Source organism: Coptis chinensis, chromosome 9 (assembly GCF_015680905.1).
Source record: "Coptis chinensis isolate HL-2020 chromosome 9, ASM1568090v1, whole genome shotgun sequence".
NCBI classification, from domain to species: Eukaryota; Viridiplantae; Streptophyta; class Magnoliopsida; order Ranunculales; family Ranunculaceae; genus Coptis; species Coptis chinensis.
In genome coordinates, this window is record NC_141464.1 from 2,162,094 (window position 1) to 2,188,293 (window position 26,200).

At 39.2% G+C, this 26,200-nt stretch overlaps 1 pseudogene; it reads left to right on the forward strand.

The window, feature by feature from the left end:
- Window positions 1-735: 735 nt before the first annotated feature.
- Window positions 736-26,200, forward strand: LOC147474380 (putative purine permease 11 pseudogene; annotated as a pseudogene).

Genomic DNA, 26,200 nt, shown 5'->3' on the forward strand with positions numbered 1-26,200 from the left:
GACTAATAATACTTTTGAGCCTTATGCTAAATATAGAGATAAACCACTGTATCCCCAGAGACTAGTTGTGTCTAAAAAGGACGAGAATTTTGATGAGATTAGGGAAGTGTTTAAAAATCTGACTATAAATGTCACACCCCGAATTTCGATAGAATTCGGAAAAACATTATTTGTTCCTGACTCTTCGATCTTCGAGGTGTGACGCACTCTCAACTCCCAAAAACCCATAAACAATTTAGTTATGTGGAAAATTAAAAACCTATAAGAATTTAACATTAAACAAAAGTCCTATTCATTACAAAACTTCACAAATAAGATTAGGTTACAACTCTCCTTTCAATAACTCTTTAATTAAAATTACAAATGAAAATACAAAAAACATTGTCTAGACTGAAAATCTATATCACCTCAAGGGAAAACAACATATCCTGAAATGCAACGCTAACGCAAACCACAAGCAGCAACCACTCTTCTTCAACACTAAACCTGTCAAGACTTATCAACTATGCTCATTTAATGAACACACCCGATAAGCAAACATGCAAATCGGGTCAGTATTATAAAAAATGCTGGTGTGAGTAGCTCTAAAATACAACATATTCTTATACAATTATATACATAATCCATAAGGCAGTTAGTTCCTCCACCGAGGCGCCTTAACTTTCAACGACTAATACAATATCCTTAAGTACAATAATTAAAGCAAGTAGTTCCTCCATTGAGGCGCCAGTAAAAATGGAGCCTGGGGGGCCAGTGGTAATACTCGCTTACCCTCAATTTTCCTGAAAAAAATATATCTATCGGTCAAACCAAAAAAAAAACAAAAAACAAAATAAAGGGAAAAAAAACACCATAAACCCAAAACAAAAATAAACCCCTCAGGCACTCCACTTCTCCTCCTTAACTCCCTTCTCAATTATTCTACTAAAAAGTTTCTACTATTCTTGACTTCTTGTGGAGTAACTAGGTAAGACTCACATTATTTAGTTTTTTTTTTTTTTTTTTTTTTTTTTTTTTTTTTTTATTTTATCTTTTTGTACTGATTCCTATACCATATTATTTAATGGCAACTCTTACTTAATTTCTTGTCATGAATTTACTAAATACTTAGGTTTGCAACTGTAAGGGCAATTTGTCTGTTGTCTATTTTAGGTCTATTTCTAGTTGTATTTAGGAGTTTTTTAGGGGAGTCAATGTGTTCTAGTGTTAATTATGGTTGTCATTATTGTGACTGCCAACTGAGACCTGAGGTGTGTTTAATTAAATGGTGGAGTTTACTTTTTTTAGTCAATAGAGGTTGTGTTAGGGACTTAGGGACGAGTTTTTATGCCAGATGCAAGATCCCAGCATATTGGTGTTCCTTATGAAGATTGAAGATGTTCCAACCCATGCTAGGGTGTTGGAAAATAATGACTGTAAATAGGTCCTTATGTGGTATGTGGATATGATGACTTTTGGTCAAAGATTATGGAAATGGACTCGTTACTCGTTAGTGAAGCTGGTAAACTCCGTATGTGATCTTGGGTAATGGGACGTTTGGTAGCTACTTCTGTAGGTGTTCAAGAAGGAATTTGCACCGTGATCTTGTTTTACTAGCGTTTTCATTATATATTTGTTCAGTGGTGGGTTTTAAAATGTTAAAATGCTCCTATTGAGATCTTTTACTCTCGCAACAATACTCTGCTTGCCAGTCCCTGCCTCAAGTTTCTGCAAAGGGTTGCATACCTTAGCGTTAGCATTTACCCGCTCACTTCAATATTCCTCGTTGTCTAGTTGTCTACTGCTTTCTACCAGCTCTTGCCCTCTTCTCTGGACATTACATTTTAGAGACTCTTGATCCAATGTTCCTATTGTATCATTTTATAAGATATTTGATGTTCGAAATATAGTTATTTTGTGGTTGGGTTAAGTTTGAATTATTAGTTAAAAGAAATTAGTTATTATTAATTATTTTTTTGTATGTTTGGTTGTTTGGGTGGCTCACCCTCACTCAAATTCCTGGCTCCGCCACTGTGAGGCGCCTTAACTTCCCACTAACCACACAACAAACCATACGCATAATAAATAAGGCATGTAGTTCCTCCATCGAGGCGCCTTAGGTTCGAACTAAACAAATAACCAACCAAGCATATTATATACGTACCGTATTTTATGCTCAATTACAGAGTGGGTCGTCTCTGCACGAGTACTTAGTTTGACCCACCCTTCTGCAAAACCATATACAATCATCTATCTAAAGGTATATCATTAACCAACATATTACCATAATTATATTAATTAAGGCTTTCTTTGCATGTCCCTAAAATCACATCGTATCTATGTCTTACCTAGTTTCCCTGGCTACCACAATCGCTTCCCAACGCCTAACATGTACATCCACATGCCTCCCCTTACATAATGAACCACTCCATGCGTAACTACCCTGAGCGGGATGCTGCACACTAGGTAACCCTCACACGAAAGCCATTATGTAAGTACTGCCATTATACGGCATAAAATATCGCATCTCGATCTCGCTCTAATTTTGAGCGGAATAATCAAGCCACCATTCGGCTACGCCAGAAGGGCCATTCAGCTTTATTGAAACGCCAGAAGGGCCAATAACATTACTTACGCCAGAAGGGCCATTCAGATTCACTGAATGCCCGAAGGGTCAAATCACAAGAGTTGTGGTAGCTAGGTTCTAGGATTTTCATTACGTAGTTTATTCAAGTGTCATACATTTATGACTCATAATAATTCCACTATATCACGTGCAGGTCAAATACCTTATTGCACTAAGCCACAATATTTAGAAATATCTTAATTATAGCTCATAACCACTTTCATTCTTTCACGTGCCAATATATTATTGCACTACGCCACACTCCCATGGGAAATATTCACAAATACTCTACTACCTCCTAGTAGCATCTCACAGATAAAATAATGGAGCGTTTATACATTTATTTCTCCAAAACTATTGCCTTTAATATATATATCCCAACATATTATATAATGTCACAATTGCTTCAAACGTATCGCATAATATTTTTATAGCGTTTTAGGAATATTATATCTCCTAAAGTTTCTATCTCGTCACGTGTCAAAATATACACAATATCAACGTCAAATCTTTCTTAGATAATGACAACCAAATTTATACAAGTTTCCACCGCATTTTAGCATTTGATTTGTCCATACAATTTACCACATAAAACGTAGCACAATTAAACAGTCCACGGTCAATGGTCAAAGTCAAAGTCAATGGTCAACGGTCAAGGTCAAAGTCAGAGTCGACACGTCATTGTCAAAGTCAAACTGTCGTTTCCATGTTCAGCAGGTTCAGGGTCATTGCCATGGTTCATGGCTAAGGTCAATGTGCATGGCTCATGGGCTCATGACTAAGGTAATGGTTCGGACCCAACTGGCCAAGCCAAAACCTTAGAACCCGGCCCCAAAAGTTTAAATGTTGAAAGACCCATTTGGATCTCTATTTTTAAGTCCTATGGACTGGCCCCAAACAATCAAGCTAAACTGGCCTAACAACTTAAAACAAAACCAGGCCCAATCAAAACAAATGAAAATGGCCCATGGAACTTAATCTAGAACTGGCCCAACAACTTAAAACAAAACCGGGCCCAACAACTAAAATCTAAAGTCTTTGACCCAAAGCCCAAATGAAACAAAACTGGCCCAAACCAAACATATTTCGGCCCAAGGCCCAACCGAATTAGACTTGCACTGGTGAGCTGGGGAGCACTGGATCCAAATCGCAATCATCCCCTCCACCACACCAGCCACCACTAGTTCTTCTCCTCCACCCCACAAAACCCAACCGAAACTACTCCAATGCAAAACCCCTACCACTTTAACAAAAGCTAAACTCGATTTATTAACTCAATCTCCTACCTCCAAACTAGATCTGGATAAATCTCTGGCCGCCATTAATGGCTTCTCTAAGCTCTAGCAGCACCATCTACATCCCCCACACACACACTACACTACCCCATCACCCACAATCCCTTCCAACCCAAACAACAACAGTTCACCTAATCAAATCTAAAGGGGCGATTTCTCTGGCCGCCATTAACGATTTTTACTGAGCATCAGCATAACTAGAACAACCCCACTCCTTTCCAACAATACAAACCCACAACAACAAAAACGAGTTCAAACACCCACAAACCCACAACAACAAAAATGAGTTCAACCAACCAAGAACAGAACGATTCCATTATTTTGGCTCGCGACGCCATTAACGAAGCTCCTGAGTTTGGAACCATTCCCACAGTTCAATAAAATGTATCGACACCCCCCCCCCCACAGTATCACAGTATTTCAATACAAATATTTACAGGAAAGAGGAGGAGGTTCGCGCCTCCATTGACGCTCTTTCGAGCTTCAACAGTTCAAATAAAAACCAAAAGATATCGACAGAAATAAATAATTATAAAAACTGTCGGAAACACTCGACAGTAAATGTTTTTATTCGTAGACGTAAAACTCTAGTTTCGATAAAAAGAAAACATAACTACTCACATGTATTAAAACTCAACTCGACGAATCCCTCATCGTCCGAATCGTCACGCTCCAACTCTCTAGAAATCCAGCTTCTATCTCTGCCTCCATTTTTATTTTATTTTATTCTCTAAAACCCTATTCTCTAGAACAATACGAATATATACTTGAGTTTGAAACCCAAGCCCAACACAGACTCGGGCCCAGAAATCAGGCCCACGTATCCCAAATCCAATCCAGCGAATTTTAAATAAATAATTAAATTAATTAATTAATAAATTAATAACTAAATACGTATTTTAAATACGGGCGTTCCAATAAACCTACCTTTTCTAGATGCTATAAAAAGTTTATCTGGACACGCTAAGTTTCTAAAAGAGTTGTGCACTAAGAAGAGGAGAACCAACATACCCAATGAAGCCTTCTTAACTAAACAATATCCCTCTTTATCTGAACATAACGGAATTGTTAAGTACAAGGACCCTGGTCGTCCTACTGTATAATACACCATAGGTGATACCTTCATAACAACTGCTTTATTAGATCTGGGAGCGAGTGTTAACTTAGTTTCTTTTTATTTATATAAACAACTAGGTCTAACAAAACTTCAACCAACCAAAATGACTTTGCAGTTAGCCGATCGTTCTATTAAGTATCCCAAGGGTGTAGTTGAAAACATTCTCATTAAAGTTCAGGATTTTTACTATCCAGCTGACTTTGTTATTCTCGACGTAGAAGTTGCTCATGATTCCATTCCCATCATCTTAGGGCGTCCTTTCTTGGCAACCGCTAATGCCCAAATCAATTGTCGGGATGGCTCAATGACTCTTTCTTTTGGGAATCTTTCTGTGGAAGTTAATATGTTTAGACAAAAGCAGGGACAACTAGGTTTGCCTGTAGAAGGAGAAGTGAATTCCATTGAGAGTTTTGTACCTTATATTAGTGCGGCTGACGCTTTAGTCCCCACACTAGTAGATGCCCCTCTTATGGAAGAAGGCAAGGATCACAATTTCTACTCCCTAGATGTAGATAACATCGATGAAGATTTCTTTCGACTCTTTTGCAACCTTTCATAATTGCCACCTCGCCAGTCCCCTCCTATTGACATCCACTCATCTCTTGACGCCATGACAGAAGAAGAATTTTTCACCCTCTATCCCAGTGATTCTTCTTACCCACCTATTGAGGAATGTCTTGCATATCTCAAGGCCTCTAATGATATAGAACTAAGAACACTAGTTGAGCACCATTCACCCACCTCACATCCTCATGTCATTCATTCACCTTCCATCACGAATGTTCCTCGCCCTCTACCTTTTCAAAGAACCATTGAGTTTGTACTTGACCTTCTTGTTTCTCCTATGCTTCATAACTTTCTAAACCCATCAGGTGAAGAAGTAACACCCAAGGACAAGCCACCTGACACTTTTTCATTTTTTACCATTCCTTCCTTCTCAAATTTATCCACATCCCATATATCTTCCACAACCATCCATTTTCTCATGTTCATTCACTTAGCATCCCTTTCGTAGGAGGACAAAGAAGAAACTGTATGCTCAATTAGGTTCTAGATCCATCAGAATTCACTCCCATTCCACTAAACCACATCATAGGAAATCTTGGTGCTTAATTTTGTTTGATGGTGCTTTCCATGTTAACTATTTATGGAAAGATCCACAATTATTTAGATTATTGATATATGGTAAACTGTATATTAACACATATATATCACATTAAGTCTAGGGAATCTAACTTTAAAAGACCCAAGTTTTTGTACAATACCACTTTTCTAAAGTATAGGCCAAACAAAAATTTTCAAACTTAAAAAGAGTTTTCCAATTTTGTTTGGGGGTGGCGTATTTTGGTATTTTATTTCAAAACGTTTTGCCACCCATTGTCTGTCACGTTTACTCCAATTTAGTTAGTACGTAACAGTTTAATTGTATTTCATGTTATCATATCATCTTTATAATATTTCTATTACAGGTACTGCTAATTTTTACCACGTTTCTATAGTAAATTCTTTTCTTATCTCTTTACACTTTGAGGACAAAGCATTTGATTGTTTGGGGGTGGGATAAAAACATTTGCAAAAATTAGGCACTTTTAGGATGTAAATTACGCACTTTTTTTATAAAATATTTAAAAAATCATAAATATTGTGTATACTAGGCACTTAGTGATTATGGTATTGTTCCCTTTTCCATGATAATATTAGTCTAGAAATCTCACGTAGTACTTGAATTAGGATTTAATTTTTGAAACTTAGATTAATATATAGGTAATAGTCATTGCATCTTTTCATGAACATCTTGCATGAGCATTTTTATAGTAAATTCTTTTCTTATTTCTTTACACTTTGAGGACAAAGCGTTCAATTGTTTGGGGGTGGGATAGAAACATTTGCAAAAATTATGCACTTTTAGGATGTAAATTACGCACTTTTCTTTATAAAATATTTAAAAAATCATAAATATTGTGTATACTAGGCACTTAGTGATTATGGTATTGTTCCCTTCTCCATGATAATATTAGTCTAGAAATCTCATGTAGTACTTGAATTAGGATTTAATTTTTGAAACTTAAATTAATATATAGGTAATAGTCATTGCATCTTTTCACGAACATCTTGCATGAACATCTTTGATTGTACTTGGCAGTATTTTTCTAAGACCTAGGTTAGAGTACTTAATACATATCTTGTGAGCATCTAGCCTAAAAGCCTCATAAGAGTGAAATATCTAAGTGATGACACAAGGGAGAAGTAAATTATGGGTAGAGAAATCACACATCTACTTGCTTGATCACCATACCATATCCTAAGCAAGAATTTAGGCCCTCTTTGGATCGATATAGCCAGAAATTCACACCTATATGAAATTTATTATCCGCTAGTCGCCCCACTGAGCCTTTCATTAGCCTTTTCACAAACCAAAAATCCTTTACCCAATAAAACAAAATAAATCAAATCAAATCAACCTACCTATCTAGATAAGTCTGAGAAATAGGATGAGTAAAGAAAAGAGAAGAGAAAAACCTGTGTAAACAAAAATTAGTTAGTTGCTTCAGAAAAGAAAAAGAAAAGAATTTTCCATCCAAAGAAAAGAAAAGAAAAATAAAATAAAATAAAAACTCCAAAAATAGAATAAAAGGAGTCAAAAAGCCAAAATAAAAAGGCTAAGGATGGAAACAAAGTGTAGAAGCAAAATAAGAACAAGGTTTTCTATAGTTACATAATATGAAGACCCTATTTTCTCAGACTTGTTTTTTTTTAATATCCATTTTCTTCTTTCTTTAACCAACACCTACACCCAGTATCACCTAATAGAGGCCTCTAGCTCAATTAGAAATAGGTTGGTGTGATAGTAAGTGGTAGATGTGTTTGATCGACCTCAGCTTCCTTAGATTGTTATTGAGATTATGAGGAAACGTGTACCCATTGCACACTAGAGTTAGCAAACTTGAGTGAGTGTTATGTGTTTTGACACATTCCTTGTGAGAACCTACTTAGGCACGCTACCCAAAAATTTCAGAAACGGACCTGCCATTGCATTTCATAGTCGTTGCATAGTTCATTGTATAGTTGTTTATCTTAAGATGATTTGATTATTATACATGTATTAGTTTAAGTTTTAGAATGATCATCCTTGTTTAAATACTAGTAAGATGTATAGATTCCGAGATAAAATTAGGGAACAATTACTTTTATTTCTTAGTCGTTGTAGTATAAATGAAGTTTGTGAGTACCTTCTCTAGAAAACTCTCACGAGGCTATAACTCGTCCACTAGGGAATTCTTAGTGGTTTAAGGCATTATTGCATATGGTCAATGCAATCGCACTCAACGAAACGAGACTAGTTAAAAATACATTTGTTGGCCACTTATTTTAATTTCACATATTTGCTTGAGGACAAGCAAAATGCTGTTTGGGGGTGGTTTGATAAGAGCCCAAAACTGTAGTTTAAACCCTTTAATAGTATTTCTATTTAGTCAATTATGTTATTAATAATATAGGTTTATCACTAATTATGTGTTTTTGAGTATTCCAGGCTTCGGAGTTGAATAAATATAAATTCGTTACTAATTAGGCGCTAAAAGGAGCCAAAGTGATTGATATGAAAGTTCTATGAAGAAAGCCCAAGTTTCATGGAGAAAAAGTTCTTAAAAAACCTAAGTCAAAGCTGTTAAGTGAAAATCAAACTGGATTAGAAAGCTGATGAAAAGTCAACAGAACTTCAAAAGGCCATATCTTTGGACTCAAGCTTCGAAATTAGGCCCATTTTATATCAAAATAACCGGCTCAGAAAGCTCTTTCTAATGGTTTAGACCATGACTCGATCATAATAGTATAAATTAGTGAAATTGCGTGCTACAGTAACACAACCAAAATTAGAAGTCTTGGATTTACCCAATTGGGTTATGGACTTGATTTATGGGTCCATAACCTAGCCTAAGAGTCCATGCACAAAATTATAACTTAACCCTTTCCTATATAAAGAGGGTTAAGGCTAAAACAAAAATTGGCTACTCCCCTATTTAGTTTAGTTTTAAATTAGGGTTCTATCTCTCTCTCTTGTTAGTTTTAGTTTATAAGTTTAGAATCTTTTAATAAAAGCCTTAGTATTGAATTCAATAATTATTTCTTTTTTACATTATGTCTTCATTTCATTATTTTAGTTTAATTAATCCAATGATATTAGGCTAATCCCCCCCCCCCCCATTAGAGAGAGTGATTATGAAACCTAATGAGGAATAGATTGCTTAGTAGAATTATTTCATTGTGTATGTATTTCAATGAGTTTAGTTTATTGTATGACTTCCAAAATAAGCATATAATAAATTAAACTAGGGGATTGTTGTAATTAAGTCCAGAGACTTGGTTGTAATAATCCTACATGCTAGTAATAATGACTATAGAGATGTAGGTTGTTGCTAGGGATAATAAAGTTTGAGGCTTTAAGTTGAATCATTGCGTGAAAACCTAAATATGATCTCTTTTCAATGAATAATTCGATTCTTGCATGAAACTAGTTATTAGGTGGATTATTGATTACTCTTCTCTATAACTTTCTCTTCCATCAAAACTCTATTTTTATTAGTTTAGTTAATTTAGATTTATTTGAATCCATAGTATAATCGTATAATAGAAATATCTCAATATAACATTACTCTCATCATTGTTTCTTTGTGTTTGATTAGTTGAATTTCTTAAGTCTTGGTAGTTTAAGAGTGGAACGAATCCTGACTCTTTATATATTACTTCATTATTATTTGAGAGTAGGAATATTGATTTAAATACTTATTTATGTGATTGATTATTTGTGTTTACGTATAATAGTAATTCTAGATTATATTGGTTACTTCATCCTAATTGTACGCGTCTTTTCTACAACTATTTACAGGACCTCATACCAAAATATCTGGTCTCTCACACTCACTTATACATTATGGTATGAATAATTAGTTACTTACCCAAGTGCACTTATTAAGGTATAAAGTGTGTCCTAGTTAATTATGTAGGACTAGTCCAACATTGCAGCCGAGAAAACTCAAAGTTACTTCTAAGATGTTCAGTATAGTTCCTCATAGGATGTTTAGCCTTGTAGTATATGTTAAAGTTCCCGACTCTCGACTCATTGCCGATTGGTTTCGAGTTGGACGCTCCAAAGTTTAATATGGTATAAGAGCATGCTATCGTATTTGGCCTAAAGGGCCTGTAAAGGTTGTATTTGGTTTAACCTTATAGATGCAAGAAAATGAAGGAGATGATGTTTGAATATGGGTTTGACCGAGTTCGTATGGACGAACCGCCTACGTATCAAGTTCTCTCCCTAGGGTCCAACTTGAATTAGGTCAGACGTAGTTTCTCATCCTCTTTATATAGGCAAAGTGCCCGCTCCTCCTGCTCTCCCGCATCAGGTCAGGTTCAAATCTTCAGGTCACTTGCGAGCCATGATGGCGAGTTATGGATATTTACTGTGATGCGTACCTGAAGCTCCGGTCTTCATGCATGTCAGTAATAAAGACATACGTTACGAGCCGTTGTGGGATGGGGAGAGTGAGTATTGAGGAGATCGGCACTATACGAGATCGTCTACTCTACTCGAGTCACTTTGAAGCGAACTTGTAGGACGAGTACACGAGATCGGTTGGTGGTGACATTGCTCTGGGCACTAGTTGCATAGGTCGCTTGCATGAGTCGAGTCAATATACTATGAAGGGAGCTATGAGGACGAGGATTTGAGGTCGGTTGGTAGCTCTGTTTGTGTTGGACATGTGTTTGATATTCATTGGATGTGAATATTACTCCCTCACATGGCCCGTTTACTCCATTTCACCCACGCATGTTTGTCCACGTGTTAGGCAAAAGTAGTGCCACACGGGAAGCTTTGTATAACAGTATATAAGTGATTGGGCCTCTTTACTTATTACAAATTGGTTTTGAGTTGGATAGGCTTTCTCTTAAATGGACTGTCCGTTTACAGACATCTCTACACTATATGATAGCCAGGTTTGTAGGAGCCACACTTCTCAACCGAACAGTGTATTTCTAATCTCTCTATTTTAAGATTTTAGAGCCACCTCCCTACGTTTATTTAAATTACATCTCTCCTATTTATTAATTACAGTTGGCTCCCTAATCTCTATTAAAATTGAACCACCTATTTCTTCAATAATTTTAGGATAGTCTTCTTAATTTAAAAGCTAAAATTTATGTATAGGAATTGTATATCTTTCCCATTTTTAGAAAATTGTTTCTCTTTTCTTAGTGAGAGAAACAACTGGCGAACTGATGCGTAGCACAGGACACATGCTAGTTAATTCTTAAAAGCCCCATTAGCTAAGACGATTGAGTCACCAAAAAAAATGCTTAGACGATTGGACTACTGTCCAACCTGTGACCCGCCCTATTTTTAGACCCATGATCAGAGAAAATGAGTCCTACGATCGTAATACAAGGCACAAATCATTTAGCTAGGAGGGACATAAAGCCGATGTGCAAGGCTTGAATTTGGTTGAACCTAAAATTTGGGTGAGAGGGGCCTCATGTTTACTCTTTTGAGAACACAAACCAAAAACCCATGCATGTTACCCGGCGATGGATTAAAAAGGGGAATTGCAAAGATGGGGATAAATGTGCGCGACATCTCATAAAAAGTGTATCCACATTCCACAGCGACTGCGTCTGTGTGTTAATGTGTTATGTGTGCTTGAAATCTTGAATGCAAATGTACATGTAAAATGCCTCTCTGTCAAACCTTTTGCAAAGCCTTAACAATTGGAAAATTCGAAAGAGAGGAATAGATGAGACAAGTATTACTGTATTAGTGGGTCTCTAAAGGCATGGGTAGGCTAAAGCCATTAGCCACAAGCCAAAAGGTCCTTAGCTTTGCAATACTTTCATGTGAACTCATCATTTTAGTGTGAACTTTTCAATGAAAAGTTCTTATAGATTATGATCTGTGAGTCTAATCGGGTGTAAAAGTTAGCACATCTCTATATAACTGTAATTCAGTAAGTAACTTTGTACTCTTAGGTTAAGTAACAAACGTTATTGTTCAGCGAGTACTCATTGTTCATATATTGCATTCTCACAGTTTCCCTGGGGACAAGCTGTAAACTGTTTTTCAGCAGCGCTCTAAAATAATGGAACTTGGAGACTAACAAGTGCCACATTGTTGACTGTGCATCGACATACACAACAATTGAGTGAATTGCAACATCTTTCATATCCATGATCGATGCAAAGCAATATGCTTATCATGTTAACAGTACTGTAAACAATCATGTCTTCTGATTATATTCATAAACCATAATCAACTGTTCATCTATAAACGAACAAAATTCTGTGTTTCAAATCTCATTTCAAAGCTTAGAAGCCATGGAAGATCTGTATAGACAACTTGATCACCTGGACACCTGAACCAACGACCTCTGGACTCTGGAGGCTCTCTTCGCCTGAAGTCTTAAACTAAGTCAACAACCAAGATGCATGACCGGTCAAAAAGATAGAAAAATAATTGCAAACAAGAATGTGAAAAAGTAAACGCTTTGACAACAACAGGAACAAGGACAGAGACACTGATTTGCAATTATGCAGTGCTCCCTTCAAAGCTCAAACTACATTCGCAGTTTGGGCTGCGGAATTTTCTCGACTGCTGATATAATTTGTGCCTAGCAGTCCAAATTGCACACTAGCTTTACGCGATTGCTCTATCTAGAAACTAGTGTTACATATATAGTGTGTTGTTGAGCAGCTTATATAGTGTCTTGCACAACTTATATAGCGTGATATATAAGCTACCCACGAACTGTTGGAGTTATCCCTCACATGAGGAGAGAAAACAAAGCGAGGCGAAACGGGTTGTAAATGTCGAGGCTGTCAGCCAGCCGGATGAAGCGACTTCGGCTTCGAGTTCCATAGAATAGAGGCGACCCGCTCATAGAGGCGACCAGCTCGATCTCGGTACATTGGCCAAAGAGGGGAGGGCTTTCAGCCAGTCTAATTTAGGTGGGCCTTTGCTTTCAAGACCGCGAAATTTGGTTTTGGAGATAAAACCAAAATCAAGGTTTTGGAAAACCTAACCTAACAAGTCGGAAGGATTGGAATCCGGACTAAAACAAAGAGAGAACCTTTCTGAGAGATATAACCCCCGTAAAAAAGAGATAAAGTGATCTAGTAAGGTGAGAGACTGAAAAGGGAGAGATTGTAATCTTCCTTCCCACTTTATTAAGAACTGCTCTTGTGGAAGTAGGCATCATTGGCGAACCACGGTAAATCTTTGTGTTGTGGTTTTGCTTTTTCTTGCTTTTACATTATTATCATTTGTTAATAGTTGTTTAGCGAGTTGGGCATGTTAGTATAGATTGTAGTTGATATTTAGATTTTGTCCCGAGTTGAATTGTGTTCAAATACAAGTTATCATTGTAGTGGGGAACCGATTGGTATTGGTATAAACCCAACAAGTGGTATCGAGCCTTGGTTAGAATAGCCTAGGGTGTTATCGAATCTTGGTCGGAAAGGTGTTTGTGAAAATTCACGAGAGAAGATTTGAGGTTAAATAACTTGTAGAGATGGACCATTCCGTGAACACTTTCGTATGATGAGTCGAATAGGAAGAACTACACCATCTCGGAAAGCCAAGATGGAAGACTTGCTATCTTGCAAGGACTTGGCACTTCCCATTGAGAATGAGGGGAGTAAAACCGAGAAAAAAGGCCGATGAAAATTTGAGTGGAAAAAGCTTGACGAAGCGATTGGATACATTCGACGATGGATTGGCGGCGGTGTCTTTCACCATGTGGCTCAAAAGACTACGGCCTTGATCATGGAAGAAACTTCGAAGACCTTTATGAGAGGAAGTCGGGTGGAAACAAAGTGCTAGTCGTTAAGAAGTTTGCGGAACCACGAAGTACCAAGAAGGTTCTTCAATGTCGAGCATCTTAATGAAGTACGAAATATCATCAATCGGATGCATTTGATGAAGATCAATTTGGGAGGCGAAGTTGAGGCTTTGTTTCTATTAGGCTCTACCGAAAGTTGGGAGACATTAGCGGTTTCTCTGGAGGAGCGACCAAGGATGGAATTGTTACCATGGAGATGGCTACCACGTCTTTGTTGAATGAGGAGACTAGAAGGAGTGCAAGAAGCGGCTCTTCTCACTCGAGAGATCCTTTTCCGCGAGAAAGCGGGGAGAGGTCAAAACAGAAAACCATCTCGTTCTAGAGGTGATGGCGAAGTAAATCTAGGGGGTGAAGCTAGAACTCCTAAAGGCGGAGAGGCAATGTTACTATTGTGCCACAAAGGCCACTTCAGATATGAGTCGCGAGAACATCGAAGAGGGATGAGAAGAATAAGCGTGTGTACATGAAGACATGGTGCGAGGAACGAAACACAGGCGGAGATACTACCGCACTAGTCGGCGACCTAGTGGGAATTGTGTCGTTGTGGTGTGTCTTTGTCTTAGTACCTCATGTCGGGATCTGAGTGGGTGATAGATCTGAGGGAGCATCCTATCCGTCACACCGCCGCAGGGGATTCTTCACTACCTACGGTATGTGGTGAATATGGTGAAGTGAGGATGGAGTAACGATGGAGTCTCGAAGATTATAGGCATTGGAGATGTTCATGTAGAAACCAATGTCGGCTACACCTTGACACTTTCGAGGATGTAAGACATGTCCACGACATACGGTTAAGCCTAATTTCGGCCGGGGAAACTAGATGACGATGGCTTTGTAAACTCGTTTGGTAGCGGGGTATGGAAGCCGCGAGAGGTTCCATTGTAGCGGCCGGAGGAAAAGAAAACTTGCTCTCTTTACAAAACCGCGAGGCTAGTTTGTGTAAAGCGAAGCGAATCTGTGAGAAGAAGAAGCTTCATCTGAGCTGTGGCACAAGAGAGGTGTCACATGGGCATAAAAGGGATGGAAGTTCTTGCTAAGCAAAAGGCCATGCCGGACATTAAAGGTACACATTTAAATACATGTACTCATTGTTTGGTAGGAAAGCAACACGGGGTGTCTTTCCAAAGATTCCGTCTCCGCGAAAGGACAACGTCCTTGAGCTAGTGCACCACCGACTTATGTGGTCCTATGAGAGTGAAGTCCCACCGGGAGAGCTTGTTCTTCTTGACATTCATTGATGATCGTCAAAGAAGATATGGGCCTATAGTCGAAGACCAAGGATGAAGTACTTGGCGTGTTTGAAAATTCCACGACATGGTGGAAAGAGAGCTGGGAAGTTGTTGAAGTGTATTCGCTCGGATAATGGGGGTGAGTACATTGGGCCATTTGAAGAGTATTGCCCGAGTCATGGGATTAAATCATGAGCGGACCGTTCCCAAGACACCGCAACAGAATGGAATAGCGAGAGAATGAACCGTACCATTGTAGAGAGGATGAGATGCATGCTATCTCACTCTAAGCTACCTAGAAACTCTTGGGTAGAAGCAATCGTCTGACCGTGCATGTGATCAACATTGTCGCCCGGCAAAGCCTCGAATAGTGATTATCCGGAGAGTATGGTCGGTGAGAGATGTTGATTATGGATACTTGAGGGTATTTGGGTGCGGGGCATTTGTGCATATTCCGAAGGATGAGAGATCAAGCTTGATGACAAAGCCAAAGCGGTGCATTTTTCTGGGTTATGGAGATGAAAAGTTTGGTTACAAACTCTATGATCCAATTAACAAGAAGGTAATCGAAGTCGAGATGTTGTGTTCTTAGAAGACCAAACCATAGCAGACTTTGAGGAGGGTGAAAGCTTCTGAGGCTTTCACCAATGATCTTGTTGATTGAGAACGAGAAGTTCCCTCTTGTGGAGCGTCGCGAGAAGGCATTGAGAATCACGAGAACCATGAGTTTGAAGCTCATGATGAGAATCCTATTGCTCATGATGGGATAGAACCTATTGGTATAGAAGATGCAGATGAGATGCATGAACCAACCACGAGCAAGCGAAGTGCAACCTCACGAGGCACCCGGCCCGATGGGGCAAGGAGGTTACGACGGAGGAGAATAAAGCTTCAACCGGTATCCACCACATACGTGCGTGCTACTATCGGATGGTGGAGAACCTATGTACTATCAAGAGGCACTTGAAGGTACGGAGACAAAGAAAAAGTGGTTGAAGGCCATGCATGGCGAGATGGATTCTTTGCATAAGAATCACACTTATGAGTTAGTTGAAACCCACGGGGAGAAAAGTTCTCAAGAATAAGTGGATATACAAAGTCAAGCATGAGGAGAACAATCCTCACCCAAGGCACAAAGCTTCGCCTTGTTGTGAAGGGATTCGGTCAAAGGAAAGGGATTGACTTTGATGAGATTTTCTCTCTCTGTAGTGAAGATGACTTCTATCCGGGTGGTATTGGGTATGGCCGCAAGTATGAACCTAGAGGTTGAAGCGGCTAGATGTTAAGACGACTTTTCTTCATGGAGACCTTGAAGAAGATGTCTACATGGACCACCCGAGAGGGGTTTGAGGTCAAAGGCAAGGAGCACCTAGTATGCAAGGCGATAAAGAGCTTGTATGGGTTGAAACAAGCACCGAGGCGATTGGTACATAAAGTTTGACTCCTTTATGGCGAAACAAGGATACAAGAAGTCTGCTTCCGATCATTGTGTGTTTGTTGAGAGATTTCGGATGGGGATTTCATTGTGCTATTCTTTGTATGTGGATGATATGTTGATAGTTGGCCCAAACATCAACAAGATATCAAAGTGAAGAAAGACTTGAGTAAGTCCTTTGAGATGAAGGATTTAGGTCAAACAAAGCGGATACTTGGGATCACGGATCACTTTCGTGACGAAAAAGAGTGGGAAGTTGTGGCTTTCTCAAGAAAGCTACATTGAAAGGTGTTGAAGAGATTCAACATGGATCAAAAGCGAAACCCGGTCGGTTAATCCGCTTGGTGGCGGTTCCGCATGACCAAAGAGATGTGTCAAAGGGTGAGCATGAGGCGAGTCGGATGGAAAAAGATTCCTTATGCATCCATGATGGGCGGTTTGATGTATGCCATGGTGTGTACTAGACGGATATTGCTTTTCGCCGTTGGGGTTGTAAGCGATTTCATCAAATCGGGTAAAGAGCATTGGGAAGGTGTTAAGTGGATATTGAGATATCTCTCAAAGGCACTTCAAAATCATGTTTGTGCTTTGGTGGAAGTAAGCCCTTACTTGAAGGCTACACGATCACGGACATGGCGGTGATGTTGACTTCGATGAAGTCCACCTCCGGTTATCACGGTTACTTTTGCGGGGAGCGGTTTCTTGGCAATCTAAGTTGCAAAAGTGTGTTGCCCTCTCCACTTCTGAAGCCGAGTATATTGCAGCCACTGAGTGTTGCAAAGAGTTGCTATGGATGAAGAGGTTTTTTGACGAACTAGGGCTAAAGCAGAAACAGTTTGTAGTTCTATGTGACAGTCAGAGCGCCATCCACTTGAGCAAGAATCCGAGTTTTCATTCTAGATCCAAGCACATACCGTGCGTTATCATTGGATTAGAGAAGTACTTTCGAGGACAAGCATTTGTGTATCGAGAAGATCCATACCGACAAGAGCGGGTCGGATATGATGACCAAAGTCTTACCAAAAGGTAAGTTTGATGTTTGTTGTGCTATTGCGGAATGGCAGCACACTCCTCTGTTGATTTGGCAATTGCATGGAGGTATCCCCTCACTGTTCGAGGGGAGATTGTTGAGTTATCCCTCACATGAGGAGAAAACAGAGTTGGAAGAGAAAGGCGAATCGGCGTTGTAAATGTTAGAGGCCCAGCGCTCGGATGAAGCGGCGACTTCGCTCGAGTTCGATAGAATAGGGCGACCAGCTCTCATAGAGGGGCGACCAGCTTCGATCTCCAAGATACATTGGCCTTCAGCGCTCAAAGAAGGCTTTCCTTTCTTCAGTCTAATTTTCGTGGGCCTTTGCTCTGATTACCCATGAAATTTGGTTTTGGAGATAAAACCAAAATCAAGGTTTTGGAAAACCTAACCTAACAAGTCGGAAAGGATTGGAATCGGACTAAAACAAAGAGAGAGAACCTTTACAGAGATATAACCACGTAAAGAGATAAAGAGTGATCTAGTAAGGTGAGAGGCGAAAGGAGAGATTGTAATCTTCCTTCCCACTTTATTAAGAACTGGCTCTTGTGGAAGTAGGCATCATTGGCCGAACCACGGTAAATCTTTGTGTTGTGGTTTGCTTTTACTGCTTTACATTATTATCTGTTGTTAATAGTTGTTTAGCGAGTTGGGCATGTTAGTATAGATTGTAGTTGATATTTAGATTTTGTCCGGAGTTGAATTGTGTTCAAATACAAGTTATCTGTGTAGTGGGGGAACCGATTGGTATTGGTATAAACCCCAACACGAACAAGTTAATAAGCGTAAATTAAAAAGTTGTTTAAGATACTATATAAGCTATTCAAGACACTATATAAGCTGCCCCACAAACATGTCCGTTAACGGATATGTCCGTTTAAGAGAAAGCCTGTTGAGTTGGATGCTCCAAAGTTGAACAACTTACATGAGTGGCCAATACAGCGAACTAGCCTTTGTTGGAATCTTCATGTGTATTTCAAATACTTGTGTGTTGTTTAGTCCCACATTGATGAACCACCACTAGCTAGTGAGGTATTTGAGGTGAACCTCTAGCATAAGGGCGTGCCCTTAGGGTACAAAGGCTTTTGTGTTAGGAGGGAGGACTCACCCAAAACCACACACGCGCGCGCCCGCCCGCCCCGCACCGAACCGAGCCGAGTCGCGTCTCGTCGTGTCGTGGGCTTGGGCTGTTAGACTAGTGGGTAGTGGATCATCAATAAACTTTTTCTTTTTGAACAAGTTTCGGCTGGAGTTCCACTAACAGTTGGATTCTGTATCAGCTTGAGAGTTCTACTTTGATTTGGTTTTGTGAAACCGAATTAGAGAGGTGTCCTTCTCCATCTATGATTCGATCATACCTCTATATAAACACAGCTGTGTTCATTAGAGGGGAATTGATCCGCGAAACGAGAGAGAGAGAGGGCCTTGAGAGAACTTCGTGTCTTTGCTTTCTTATCGACTAAGATAGAAGTCGTGCAAGCTGCTGCTACTACAGAACCAGCGAAACAGAAACAGAACTCGTGCAGACTATTCCTTCATCTCACCATACCCGAATCAGAGAAACAGATAAGTCTATCATTGCTTTCTTTATTCTCTTCTTCTGTCGGCCGAGAGAGTTATATTCTTTGTTCTAGAGGGTAGTCTATTCTAGTGCAAAGTTAGACTGCTGTTAACCATTGAATCCTGTGAGGAAGACGCCACTGTTGCCTTTCTGCACCATTGGAAGGGGCAAAATCTTTCCTTAAGGACAGCCTAATCCGCGCCTTGGTTATTACCTTTTATTCTGTCCTTGTCTTCTATTGTTTTCTTTTATCTGCATACAACAATCTTAAGGAAAGAACAAGATGTCTACACCTGTTGACACCACGCCGATCAAAGAAACTAATGCGAGTCATGGAAGTAACCGTCTATGAGAGATCTTTGCCTCTCTTGAATGCTGCATTTTTACCTAATGTGTCAAAGATTGAATCCTTCAGCGGTTCACACTTCAAGCGATGGAGAGAAAGGGTGTTCCAGCCCTAGATGTACTTTCAACTATGCAAAGTATCTCAACGTCACAACACCCATGGAGGGTTCTAATGATTTGAAAAGAAATCAAAGGCTTAGCTCAATGGGAATAAGGTATGTCGTCATGCTATTTTGAGTACCTTGTCGATGAGATTTTGATATTTATTGTTCAAATAAGAATGCACATGATATTTGGGAGAGTTTGAACAAGAAATACATAATAGAGGATCTTTGGTACTTTCGAGAGAAATATGCTATTGGGAATTTTCTTAAGTTCCATATGAGAGAGGATAGAGATGTAACGTCTCAAATCCATGATTTTCATGTCTTGATTAATGATTTGGCGGGGTATTAATTTACCCGAATCCTTTGTTCTTTGGATGTTTGATTGAGAAACTCCCCGAGTCTTGGAAACACTATAAAAATAGTATGAAGCATAAACGCGTAAGCAGATGACTCTTGAGGATGTGATCATTCACATTCACATAGAGGAAAAGAACAAGACTCGGGATGAGGTGTTGTCTAAGGAATTTCATTCTAAAGCCAATATCATTGAAGGTAATCCCAGCAAATCTAACAAAACCTCTAAGAAGCAGAAGTCCAACAAAAATAAGAATTTCAAGGTCAAAGGCACTTCTTTTAAAAGGAGTGGTACTGGCAATGGAAATTGTTATGTTTGTGGTAAACCTGGACATAGGGCTTTTCGGTCTGAGAACACAAAAAGACAGCGATGATCCTCCCAATGCTAATCTAGTTGAGGGAGATGATATTGTTCTTTGGCTGTCGTGTCACAAGTGTTCATAGCCACCGAAGAGGCTGGGTACTAGATTCAGTGCCACCATACGTCTGTGGTGATGTTGAAGCCTTCTCGGATTACATACTAGTGAAAGATGAAAAGGTTTATATGGGTGACTCTAGGTCTGTTCTGTTGAGGGAACATGCAAGGTTCTTCGAAGTTAACCGGGGAAAACCACTTTCACTTAGTAATGTTCTTCATGTTCACGAGATTAAATTCGAATCTGATTTCTGTGTCCCTACTGGGAAAAGCTGGCGTCAAGGTGACTTTTGAGAGTGACAAGTTTGTTCTGACAAAGAATGAGGGTTTTGTTGGTAAAGGTTATTGTAATAACAGTGGTCTTTTCATGTTGAATGTACTTGACAACATTATTATTAATAAGAATGAATCTGCTTCTGCTTATTTGCTTGACTCTTTTAATATATGGCATGGTAGACTAGGACATGTGAATGTTCAATTATATGAAAAGGATGAAAGCATGTGGTTTATTGTCTAATATTTCTGATTTTTCTAATGATAAATGTGAGATATGTGCTGAGACTAAAGCCACGAAGAAACCACAATAGAAGCGTGTCTAGAGATAAAACTGGATTACTAACTCTTATTCATACAGTTTGGGTGAATTCGGAAGTACCATGTCTAGAGGGGAAGTTTTATTATATTACATTCATAGATGACTTCTCTAGGTACACCATGGTATATTTACTTAGACACAAGCATGAGGCGGGTGAGATGTTTCTCAAGTACAAAGTTTGAAGTTGAAAACCAGCTTAACTGTAAGATTAAGAGACTTCGGTCTGATAGGGGTGGAGAATATGAGTCTAACCCCTTCCAGGACTTTTGTGACAAGAGTGGCATTATTCATGAGACTACTCCACCATACTCTCCTGAGTCTAATGGAGTAGCCGAACGGAAAAAAAGAACACTAAAAGAGATGATGAATGCTATGCTTGTAAGTTCTGGAGCTTCCACTGAACTTGTGGGGAAGCAATCCTATCTGCTTGCCATATCTGAGAATAGGATACCCAACAAGAAAAACAGGGAATAAGACACCATATGAGTTATGGAAAGGTCATGTACCTACCCTGACATACTTAAAAATGTGGGGGTGTCTTGCTAAGGTTCTTGTGAACGAACCTAAAAAGAGAAAATTGGGACCTAGAACTGTTGATTGTATGTTCATTGGTTATGCTCATAATAGTGCTGCATATAGATTTTTAGTAGTAAAATCTGATAATAACCTTGTCGATGCTAACACTATTATAGAGTAAAATGCTGATTTCTTTGAGAATTTGTTTCCTTTGAAAATTGGCATTGAGAGGTTGGTAGCTCCTAGTGAACAACAATCAACCGGATCCTGAATTTTCTGAACAAGAAATTCGGAAGAGTAAAAGAGAGGCAGGAAATCCACCAATTTTGGTGATGACTTTTACACATTTCTTCTTGATGATGATCCTGTGACGTATAATGAGGCAATCAGTTCTCGAGATGCACCTTTACGGAAGGATGCTATACACTCGAGCTAGATTCGATTATAGCTAATCACACATGGGAGATAGTTGATCTACCTCACGGGGGAAAAACCTATATCGTTACAAGTGGATCTTCAAAAAAGAAATTGAAACTAGATGGTTCCATTGAGAAATACAAGGCTAGACTTGTAGTCAAGGGATTCTCGAGAAAAAAAAGGCATTGACTATTTTGATACTTATGCTCCTGTAACTAGGATTTCTTCTATAAGAGTTCTAATGGCTCTAGCTGCTATTCATAATTTATTTATTCATCAAATGGATGTAAAAACTGCATTTTTGAATGGTGATCTTGATGAAGAAATATATATGATGCAGCGACTGAGGTCTGATATAGTACCGGGGAATGAGCATAAAAGGTATGCAAGTTAGTTAAGTCTTTATATGGGTTGAAACAAAGCCAAAACAATGGCATGAAAAGTTTGACAGATGTCATGATGTCTAATGGATATCACATAAATGATCTTTGATAAATGTATTTACTTCAAATCTTTTGATGTGAATTCATATGTGATTATCTGTCTATATGTGGATGACATGTTAATCATGAGTCCTAGCCTTGATGTTGTGAGAAACACCAAGATGTTTTATCCTCCCAATTTGAAATGAAGGATTTGGGAGAGAAGGCGATGTGATTCTTGGAATCAAAATCATCGAAATGCGATGATGGCTATCTGGCTTTCACAAGAGCATTATGTTGAGAAGTTTTGAAGAAGTTTAACTTTTATGATAGTAAGCTTTATTATGGACACCTTATGAGGCAAATAGTGAACTTCGAAAAATGCTCAACATGGTGTACTTCGATCTAGATATGCCCAAATTATTGGTAGTCTCATGTACTTGATGAATTGCACTAGACGACATTGCTTATGCGGTTAGCGAGGCTAGCGAGATACACTCATTGTCCTAGTCGGGAACATTGGAGTCGTTAGAGATTAGCCAAGTACTTGAGAGGAACAATGAATTACGACATAAGGTTTAGACAAACTCCACCTGTGATAGAGGGTTATTGTGATGCAAACCGGATATCGATTCTCATGATATCAAGTCCACTAGTGGTTATATTTTCACCCTAGGTGGAGGTGCGATCGCTTGGAAATCTTCTAAGCAGACCTTGATAGCTCGTTCAACCATGGAGTCGAGCTTATTGCTTTAGATAAAGCAAGTGTTGAGGTTTGAGTGGCTTAGAAACCTCTTGGCGGATCTTCCTATTGGTACAAAACCGCCTCCAGTACATACCTATGCATTGTATTTGTCGGGGCCGCAATAGCAAAGGCAAAGAGCAAATTGTATAATGGGAAAAGCGGGCATATTAAATGCGAGACTACAGCCTGATCTATAAAGCATTTCTTTGGAATCTGGAGTTGTGGCTCTAGATTATGTGAGGTCGAGTTAAATTTGGCGATCCTCGACGACAAAACCACTTAATAGGAGACAAGTGGTTGATCGTCGAGGGGATGGGACTTTTGCCTTAGATAGAGGGCTTAATCAGCGGCGGCAACCCCACCTATGTGATTGGAGATCCCATGAAGTAGGTTCAAAGGGAAAAACAAGTCACCTAGTAAATACGGTATGCTATTGTCTTTATTTGAGACGTCCCACCCTATGACTAGATAGCATTTTTGTATACTTTGTATAACTTGAATAGCAATGAGAAAAAGGATGAGTTATTTTACTCTTAATGGAATCCATAGTCCATTATTTTTATGAGATAGTGTATTTTAACTGCTATGTACACTTGATGGATATCCACCTACGTGAATGTAGAACTGGGTCGGTTCTTATGGGTATTCAGGCAAATACTCTAGAGCATTCACTTAACACAGGTAGCGCAAGGGCCAAAAAGCGCAACACCGCAGAACAGGCATATAATGAAGGAGCAATGTGGGTGCATGTCCTCTATTTTACTACAAGGGAATGTTGGTTCAAAGATTTTTTAATCCACCACTTTCACGTATTATAAGACATGTTACCCTATGGCTGGTTCAAGCCCGAGAAAAGCAACGATATCTTATGCATTGTTTTTTCAATTCTCTCGGCATTTAGTTAACCCATTTCTTTTGTAATATCCTATTCCAAAATAGTGGGGACTATAAGTATTTTGAAATAGTGGGGGATGTTGGAATCTTCATGTGTATTTCAAATACTTGTGTGTTGTTTAGTCCCACATTGATGAACCACCACTAGCTAGTGAGGTATTTGAGGGTGAACCTCTAGCATAAGGGCGTGCCCTTAGGGTACAAAGGCTTTTGTGTTAGGAGGAGGACTCACCCAAAACCACACCTTGTGGCGCGCGCCCGCCCGCGCGACCGAAGTCGCGTCGTGTCGGTGTCGTGGGCTTGGGCTTGGGCTGTTAGACTAGTGGGTAGTGGATCATCAATAGCCTAAACTTTTTCTTTTTGAACAAGTTTCGGCTGGAGTTCCACTAACAGTTGGATTCTGTATCAGCTTGAGAGTTCTACTTTGATTTGGTTTTGTGAAACCGAATTAGAGAGGTGTCCTTCTCCATCTATGATTCGATCATACCTCTATATAAACACTGCTGTGTTCATTAGAGGAATTGATCACGAAGAGAGAGAGAGAGGACGCAGAGAGATAGAACTCGTGTGCTGCTGCTGTCTATATCGACTAAGATAGAAGTCGTGCAAGCTGCTGCTACTACTTCTGAACCAATAAACGAAACGAGAACTTCGTCGCGAGACTATTCCTTCATCTCACCATACCCGAATCGAGAAAGCGATAAGTCTATCATTGCTTTCTTTATTCTCTTCTTCTGTCGGCCCGCCGAGAGAGTTTATATTGCTTTGTTCTAGAGGGTAGTCTATTCTAGTGCAAAGTTAGATCAGCTGTTAACCATTGAATCTGTGAGGAAGACGCCATCGCTGTTGCCTTTACGCACCATTGGAAGGGCGAAATCTTTCCTTAAGGACAGCCTAATCCGCGCCTTGGTTATTACCTGTTATTCTGTCCTTGTCTTCTATTGTTTTCTTTTATCTGCATACAACAGCCTTGTGGAAGATTAGTCAGGAAGATTAAAAAGTTTAGCTCATAAGTATATTTCTGTGCATCACGAGATAAATTATGAATCCACTTTATATGTGATTGCATCTGTGAAATCTCATGACAACCGTATAATGTTGAAAACTTGAAATATAACAATCTTATGAAGTTTTACTCTCTTAACATGTTTTTCTTTATTTTCCATTATATTCGGAACTTAATGTGTACTTTCTCCATGCTAGAATCGAAAATATCAGGCTCAGTGAAAGAGACAATTGTCATGGATTACACCTCTCCGTGGACTCAAGCGGGAGAAGTGGCAGCTGCTGGTTGCACTTAATATTACTTTTCTTCTTGTTGGTCAAGCTGTTTCAACTCTTCTAGGGAGATTCTACTATGACCAGGGTGGCAATAGCAAATGGATGGCAACCCTTGTTCAAACTGTTTCCGTTTCTGTACATCCCACTGTTCCTCTTCCGTTCCTCCTCCACAAAGCCTTTGACTAACACCTCCACAATGATGTATTCTGTTGGCCTTTTATATCTCCGTCTCTACTTACGCTCTTCTTTGTGCAACTCAGTTGGTCTTTCATGCAATTTTCTCATTCTTTATCAATTCCCAAAAGTTCACAGCATTGATACTTAATTCTGTTGTCATTTTCACCTTCTCTGCCTCTCTCTTGGGTGTCAGTTCAGAAGCAGAATAAACGGAAGTTTCAAAGGGGAAGTAATTACTTGGCTTTCTATGCACCCTCGGAGCATCAGCCATTTATTCTCTTATTATTTCCCTCATGCAGTATTCCTTCCAGAAGATCTTAAAGAAGGAGACATTTTCTGTCGTCTTGAATATGCAAATCTACATTGCACTTGTTGCAACTTGTGCATCTCTAATAGGCCTTTTTGCCAATGGAGAATGGAGTAGTTTGAAAGGAGAGATGGAGGGATTTCATAAAGGAAGAGTGTCTTATGTGATGACTTTGGTTTGGACTGCTGTTGCATGGCAGACAACTTCTGTTGGTGTTGTAGGGTTGATATTTGCAGTTTCTTCCCTCTTTTCAAACGTGATTAGTACCTTGTCGTTGCCTATTGTTCCTATCTTTGCTGTGATATTTTTCCACAACAAAATAGGCGGTGTAAAGGTGGTGTCCTTGTTGATGGCTCCCTAGGGCTTTCCTTCTTATATCTATCAGAATTACCTTGATGATTGCAAGCTAAAAGCATTGTCATCGAATACCTAGGAGATCTATGATTCTCGTTCTTATTCTCCTAC